Genomic DNA, 6367 nt, shown 5'->3' with positions numbered 1-6367 from the left:
TTGGAGCTCGCCGGGGCCAGGCCCAGTGCCCGAGGTCGTTGGTTCCCACCCCTCCCCAAAAGGAGTCGTCACGGGGTCGGAGGTGCAAGTCAGCCCCCTATTGCTGCGTGCTCTGGAAATACTAGATTTAAGGAAGGACTGCAATTGCTCATCCATAGAGTTTTGCTTTAGTCCTCCCTTCAGTCCTTCAAGGTGCGTCATTTTGTGGACTGAGGAAACCGGGAATCAGACTGCCCATGGTCGCTCAGTGGTGTCCGACTCTTTGCGACCCCATAGGCTATACAGCCCATGGAATTCTCCAGGCCAGAATACTGGAGTGGGTAGCCTTTCCCTTCTCCAGTAATTGAACCAGGGCCTCCTGTATTGCAGGCAGATTCTTTACCAACTGAGCTATCAGGGATTCCCGAATACCTTCTACTCAAGACCTTAAAGGAAGTTTAACGAAAGGAGCCAGGCCTTCTCTGCCCCCTACTCCCCATGACTGCTCTCACCCTTTATCAACATTAAGCTCTTCCCAAGGCAGTTCATCAAAATGCTTCACCTCTACTCCCCCCACCCCACTCCCCCGTCATGCATTCTTTCAGCAAATACTTATTAAGCAGGCTTTGTGTTTGATGTTGGAAACAAAGCAAGAACAAGGCAGAAGGGGCCCTGCTGTCTTGGAGTTTACAGGCTGGTAGGAGACAGAACAAAGTAAATAGTCCTTGTCATTTCTCCTTTACCTTTACTTAGGTTATGATCAACTTCTAATGCATCATCCTTCCCTCAGACCTGCTCCCATCAACTGCCAAAGTGATTGTTGAAAAACCCCGTTCCAATTGGTTTCTCTTCTTTCTTAATGTGTTCGGTGATCACTCAGACCTTGAAGACAATCGATAAGCTCCTTGCATGTGACAGTCGAGGTTCTCCAGAAGCTGCCCTCATCTTTCAGCTTCTCCTTACTGTCTCTTCCCCATCCCAAATCCCCAGATCCTTATCCTCTCAATGTGCTAGCTTCAGTCTTTCTAAACCATTGGTGTTAGTTGCCAACATTTTTTAAAGATTGAGAGATATCTGTGTGAGGGAAAATCTGCATCTCTGCCTTTGTCTGGAAACCCTGTGTCCACATTTCTGTGTGGCAACAATTGGCTGAAACCAAGGAATAATTGTCCTTGGTTTAGATCAGGCATGGACTTGCCAAAGTGCCAAGGTACCCACCTGACCTGAGACTGCCTTCAACATTTACAGTGTCTGTCCTACAGGCATCTGTGCCAGCACCTCCTTACTATCAGATCAGATCAGATCAGATCAGCCGCTCAGTCGTGTCCGATTCTTTGCAACCCCATGAATCGCAGCACGCCAGGCCTCCCTGTCCATCACCAACTCCCAGAGTTCACTCAGACTCACGTCCATCGAGTCAGTGATGCCATCCAGCCATCTCATCCTCTGGCGTCCCCTTTTCCTCTTGCCCCTAATCCCTCCCAGCATCAGAGTCTTTTCCAATGAGTCAACTCTTCACATGAGGTGGCCAAAGTACTGGAGTTTCAGCTTTACCATCATTCCTTCCAAAGAAATCCCAGGGCTGATCTCCTTTAGAATGGACTGGTTGGATTTCCTTGCAGTCCAAGGGACTCTCAAGAGTCTTCTCCAACACCACAGTTCAAAAGCATCAATTCTTCGGTGCTCAGCCTTCTTCACAGTCCAACTCACATGACCACAGGAAAAACCATAGCCTTGACTAGATGGACCTTTGTTGGCAAAGTAATGTCTCTGCTTTTCAATATACTATCTAGGTTGGTCATAACTTTCCTTCCAAGGAGTACGCGTCTTTTAATTTCATGGCTGCAGTCACCATCTGCAGTCATTTTGGAGCCCAGAAAAATAAAGTCTGACACTGTTTGCACTGTTTCCCCATCTATTTCCCATGAAGTGATGAGACGGGATGCCATGATCTTCGTTTTCTGAATGTTGAGCTTTAAGCCAACTTTTTCACTCTCGACTTTCACCTTCATCAAGAGGCTTTTGAGTTCCTCTTCACTTTCTGCCATAAGGGTGCATATCTGAGGTGATTGATATTTCTCCCGGCAATCTTGATTCCAGCTTGTGTTTCTTCCAGTCCAGCGTTTCTCATGATGTACTCTGCATATAAGTTAAATAAGCAGGGTGACAATATACAGCCTTGACGAACTCCTTTTCCTATTTGGAACCAGTCTGTTGTTCCATGTCCAGTTCTAACTGTTGCTTCCTGACCTGCATACAGATTTCTCAAGAGGCAGGTCAAGTGGTCTGGTATTCCCATCTCTTTCAGAATTTTCCACAGTTTCTTGTGATCCACACAGTCAAAGGCTTTGGCATAGTCAATAAAGCAGAAATAGATGTTTTAAGATTGAAAGTGTTGTGTAATATACACAGTATGGACTGGACATCAAAACCACAGGATTGAACCCTGGAAAATTTTCCCAAGTGCAAAAACTTCTCCATGGGAACCCATCTTTGGCAAACCAAAGATCTGTAGTCCAGAGACTGCTCAGATTGAAATAAACCTTCTTGTGATATAACTTTAGGTCCCCATCCAGTAAATACCCTAGAGGGTTGGAGGGCTCATGTTAATTACACCACAAAAGACATCATCAGTGCTTTGAGGGAATAGAAGTGCCCTTTGCCAGGCATTCCTAGGTGCCTACTAACGGGCTGCAGGATTACTTTCATTACCTCTACATTCTCAGCCAGGGGTCAGCAAACCACAGCTATTAACTAACAAAGAAGCAAGGATATATTAAAATACAATGTGGCAGATGCAGCCATGGAAGTGTATATGCCCAGGGCATTATGGGAGCCTAAGGGAAGGGCACCTAACCCATCTTGAGAGAATGGTGAGAGAGCAGGAAAGAATTTCTCAAAAAGGTGATACTGGAGCCCTAAATTTCATAATGAATTTTTAAAAATTAATAGGCTTTATTTTTTTAGAATGGTTTTAGGTTTCAGTTCAGTTCAGTCGCTCAGTTGTGTCCGACTCTTTGCGACCCCCTGAATCGCAGCACGCCAGGCCTCCCTGTCCATCACCGACTCCCGGAGTTCACTCAAACTCACGTCCATCGAGTCAGTGATGCCATCCAGCCATCTCATCCTCTGTCGTCCCCTTCTCCTCCTGCCCCCAATCCCTCCCAGCATCAGAGTCTTGTCCAATGAGTCAGCTCTTCACATGAGGTGACCAAAGTACTGGAGTTTCAGCTTCAGCATCATTCCCTCCAAAGAAATCCCAGGGCTGATGTCCTTTAGAATGGACTGGTTGGATCTCCTTGCAGTCCAAGGGACTCTCAAGAGTCTTCTCCAACACCACAGTTCAAAAGCATCAATTCTTCTGCGCTCAGCCTTCTTCACAGTCCAGCTCTCACGTCCATACACAACCGCTGGAAAACCATAGCCTTGACTAGATGGACCTTTGTTGGCAAAGTAATGTCTCTGCTTTTGAATATGCTATCTAGGTTGGTCATAACTTTCCTTCCAAGGAGTAAGCGTCTTTTAATTTCATGGCTGCAGTCACCATCTGCAGTGATTTTGGAGCCCAGAAAAATAAAGTCTGACACTGTTTCCACTGTTTCCCCATCTATTTGCCATGAAGTGATGGGACCGGATGCCATGATCTTCGTTTTCTGAATGTTGAGCTTTAAGCCAACTTTTTCACTCTCCACTTTCACTTTCATCAAGAGGCTTTTGAGTTCCTCTTCACTTTCTGCCATAAGGGTGGTGTCATCTGCATATCTGAGGTGATTGATATTTCTCCTGGCAATCTTGATTCCAGCTTGTGTTTCTTCCAGTCCAGCGTTTCTCATGATGTACTCTGCATATAAGTTAAATAAGCAGGGTGACAATATACAGCCTTGACGTACTCCTTTTCCTATTTGGAACCAGTCTGTTGTTCCATGTCCAGTTCTAACTGTTGCTTCCTGACTTGCATACAGATTTCTCAAGAGGCAGATCAGGTGGTCTGGTATTCCCATCTCTTTCAGAATTTTCCACAGTTTATTGTGATCCACACAGTCAATAAACTAGATAGTACAGAGAGTTCCCATATATCCAATATCTCCCGATCACAGTTTCTCCTGTTATTAACATCCTGCATCACTGTGGTACACTAGTTACAACTGATGAGCAAATACTGATACATTTTAAGCTAAAGTCCATAGTTTGGATTAGAATTCATTCCTTCTACTGTACAGTTCTAAAGATTTTGACCAATGGATAATGTCAGGTATCTACCATTACCATATACAGGACAGTTTCACTGTTGTTTCAATATATTGTTTTTAGAATGGCCTATTCTTCACCTATTCAGCTCTCACCTTCTCCCCTCACCTCAACTCTTGGCAGCGCTTCTCTTTTTAGTTTTGCGGTTTCCAGATGTCATACAGTTAGAATCAAACAGTGTGTAGCCTTCACTAACTGGATTCTTTCATGAAGCACTATGATTTAAAGATTCCTCTATGTCTTTTTATGGCTTGATAGCTTGTTTATTATGACTGAATAATATTTTGTTGTATGAATGTAGCCCAGTTTGTCCATTCACCTGTCATAATGGATTGACTCAAGTTCTCCAAAAAGATAATGCTGAAGTCCTAATCTCTGTTACCTGTGAACGTAAACTTATTTGGAAAAATATAAAAAGCCTTTGCAGATGTCATCAAGTTATGATGAGATCATTAGAGTGGGCCCTAATCCAGTATAATTGATGTCCTTATAAAAAGAGCAAGAAGGGACTTCCCTGGGGGTCCAGTGACTAAGACTCCTTGTTCCCAATGCAGGAGGCCCAGGTTCAATTCTCGTCTGGGAACTAGATCTGACATACCACAACGAAGATCCTGTATGCTGCAACTAAGACCTGGTACAGCCAAATTAATTGATTAATGTGTTTTAAAAAGGGAAAAGGTCAAATAGACACACGTGGTGGGGGAGGAGGGAGGGTAATCCCTTTTGATGACAGAGTGAGGGATTGGAATGATACAGTTACAAAGCAAGGCATGCTAAAGATTCAGAGCTACCACCAAAAGCTAGAAAGAGGCAGGAAAGGATTCCACCTGGAGTCCCAGAGTGAACTTGGCCCTGCTGACACCTTGGTTTTGGGCTTCTCACCTCCAGAACTGTGAGAGAATAAATTTGGTTGGTTAAGCCCTTGGTTTGTGGTACTTGGCTGCAGTAGCCCTATAAAAATGATACACCTTTCAAGAGACATCTTGATTCAGCTTTTGACTATTATGAGTAAAGCTGCTACACAACCATGTGCAGGTTTTGGGTGGACATGAGGTTTCAACTTGTTTGGATAAACACTTGGGGGCATGAATCCTAGATCATGTGTTAAGATTGTTTGGCTACGAAGAAATTGCCAAACTGCCTTCCAAAGTGGCTGTAACATTTTGCGTTTCCACCATCAATGAAAGAGAGTCTGTGATGACCCATATTCATGCCAGCGTTGGGTATTAGCAAGTTTGTTTTTATTTTGTTTGTTTGCTTTTAATTTCATCCATTCTTAACATATATGTGTGATGTAAGATCCTGGTTTGTCTCCCCCAAAGTTTCTTTTTGTTCCTAACTACTCTGAAATTTTGTAGTTAATACCCTTTAGTCACCCAGTAGGTTTCCTTCCATCCTTTCTTCCGTTTTTCCTCCTTACCTCCATCCCTCCCTTCCTGACTCTTCCCTTCTTTTTCTTTCTTCTTCTGTCTTTGTTTCTCTTTCTTTCACTGTTTATTATGATAATTTTCAAACAAATACAACAGTAAATAGTACAGTAAGCTCTATGAACTCATAACTCAGCTTTATTTTACTATTCCACTATCCCTCACAGTTTTTGGCAGCACTATCTTACAGCAAATCCCAGACATATCACTTTATATCATTGCTTTTGTAAATATCTTAGAAAGTAGCTCTAACTGTAAGAACTTACATAACCATAATTCATGATCACACTGAAGGAAATTAACAATAACTCCTTACTATCTTATAAGAGAGTCCAGGTCCAATTTTCCCTAATTGTCTTAAGAATTACTTTTCACACAGGTTTATTTAGATCAGGATCCAAACAAGGTCTACACAAAGAATTTAGCTGCTAAATCTCTTAAGCCTCTTTTAATCTGTAACTGTTACTCCTAGTCCTCCTTTTTAAAAATGCAATTGATTTGATGAAGAAACTAGGTAAATTCTCTTGTAGAGTTTCTAACAGTCTGAATTTGGCTGATTGAATCTTTGCAATGTTTTAAAAATGTGACACTATCCCTTGAATGTCCTGTAAACAGATATTGAGATCTAGTGGCTTGATTAGATGTAAGTTTGGCAAGAGTGTTTTATAGGTGAGACTGTATATTTTTTATTTCATCAAATCAGGAGGCATGTA

Source organism: Bos indicus, chromosome 13 (genome assembly GCF_029378745.1).
Source record: "Bos indicus isolate NIAB-ARS_2022 breed Sahiwal x Tharparkar chromosome 13, NIAB-ARS_B.indTharparkar_mat_pri_1.0, whole genome shotgun sequence".
NCBI classification, from domain to species: domain Eukaryota; kingdom Metazoa; phylum Chordata; class Mammalia; order Artiodactyla; family Bovidae; genus Bos; species Bos indicus.
The sequence above is the reverse complement of the archived record's forward strand: the minus strand, read 5'-3'. Positions refer to the sequence as shown.